This window comes from Dipodomys spectabilis, unplaced genomic scaffold (genome assembly GCF_019054845.1).
Source record: "Dipodomys spectabilis isolate Male_0828 unplaced genomic scaffold, ASM1905484v1 ptg000217l, whole genome shotgun sequence".
Classification (NCBI taxonomy): Eukaryota; Metazoa; Chordata; class Mammalia; order Rodentia; family Heteromyidae; genus Dipodomys; species Dipodomys spectabilis.
This window is the reverse complement of record NW_024870894.1, coordinates 168,364-170,168: the sequence shown is the minus strand read 5'-3', so window position 1 is coordinate 170,168 and position 1,805 is coordinate 168,364.

Below are 1,805 nucleotides of genomic sequence, written 5' to 3'. Positions count from 1 at the left end.
ATCCACTGTAACTGATTTCCCCAAAGTCCATTATTACAGACTATATTAATCACTATTATTATTACACTCTATATTACATATAGCGTGAAGTGAAAATAGTTTGGACTATTTCATATAAATTCGTAGATGCTATTTTAGCATTATAAATTCATATCTGTGATTTTAAATCAAGGAAAGAAGATTTTAGGGTTAACATGAAATATGAAAGTGTAGTGTGTCCCAATTAAACCAAAATTCTGAGTTCATACAGAAAAAAATTATTTTCTTTCCAATAAAGTCTTTGAAGTAATACTATTGGAAATAGTGAGGCAAAAGGAGGAAGAATTCAAATCATGTCAAACAATGTCCCTGTTATTCTGTTATCCCCTCCACTAAGAAGACCTGCCCATTCCTAGTTGTAACAAAATTTCGAGTGTCTATCTTAGAATTCTATTTGGAAATTTCTAAATCACTGAGTCTTTTTGTACTTTGTGTTATATGAAATAAAATATAGACACAAAAATTTGAAATAAAATGCACACATATGTTGAAGTCATCACAGCTGGAAAACAACCAACAAAGTAGAAAGAAAGGGAAAAAATGAAAAGAATTACAAAATAGGACCAAAAGTTCCAAGGAGATTATTTTAAAAGCACACACACACATATACAGCTAAAATAAAAATTATGAGAGGAAAAAAAGTTAATAGAAAACAATTGTTTAAATATAAAAATTTAAAAAAGCTTATAAAAAGAGTTCTTTGAATTTTGGCTTTTTTTGGTGGGGGGATGGAAAGATTATGTATCTCCCCTGTATCCATAACCAGTCTCGTGGTGGAGTCTCTGTTCTGCTTTTGGTGTTTGGTTTTCCTGTGGCTTGATTGGTTTCTTAAGTGAATTTGTTTGAGCAGGCAGAAAAATGCTCTACATTACCCACAATTTTGGGATCCTCCTCCCAGGCTAGTTCAGTGGGAGGGATATCTACTTAGAGTCACAAAAGAGGGAGATGGCTCTTTCCTCTAGTTTGGAGATGCTGTGATGAGGCTAGGTTCTGGGTAGGGTTGAGGCCTTTCAGCTTACAGTGGCTTATCCCTGAGGGGCTAGCTCCTGAGACTCTCACAGAGCGCAGTCTGGAGCCATTCTTAGGATTTATGTTTACTGAGTTTCAACAGTTTTTCCAGGCTGCTGTAGGGAGTGTTAGCCTCTGGCTCTTCCAAGTGTAGAAAGTCACTCCTCTGTGGGCAGAGCTATTTCTGCCTGGGCAGGGTGACTTTCCCCTGGGTGGAGCTGAGCCTGCCAGGTCAGGTCAGGTTCTTATGACCTGCTAAATGACTCTTGAGGCCTTAGTTGGAGCTAGTTTGCTCAGCCAGGCCTTTGTCAGTATCAAAGATGGAGATCTCCGGTGTTGGGGGTGAGGGGTGGCCTTTCCTCCTCTGATCCCTGAGAAGGACAGAGGATGTCAGGGTTCTATCATGCCAGAGTCTTGGTTCCTGGGCCGTCTCTGGTCTGTGATCTGCAGGATGAAGATATCTACTCCTTGTCTGTTCTTGCTGGCGTAGTGTAGAATCGCTCGCCCGCCACATCTGCTGCCTTTGTACTGGACTCTCTTCATAGGTTTGGAAGCTTTGGCCCCCTCTGCTGCCAATGCTGCCACTGCTGCTGCAGCTGTGGCTTTTGGCAAGTGCTCAGATCTGTCTCCTTGCCTGGATTTTCCCTCTTTTGCCAAATTTTCTGTACTGTGATGGCACACTTGGTGTGATTCTTTAGCCTAGGACTGTTCACTGGAACACTAAAACTGCTTTCTATGGGAGAGCTTGTTTAGCCTCC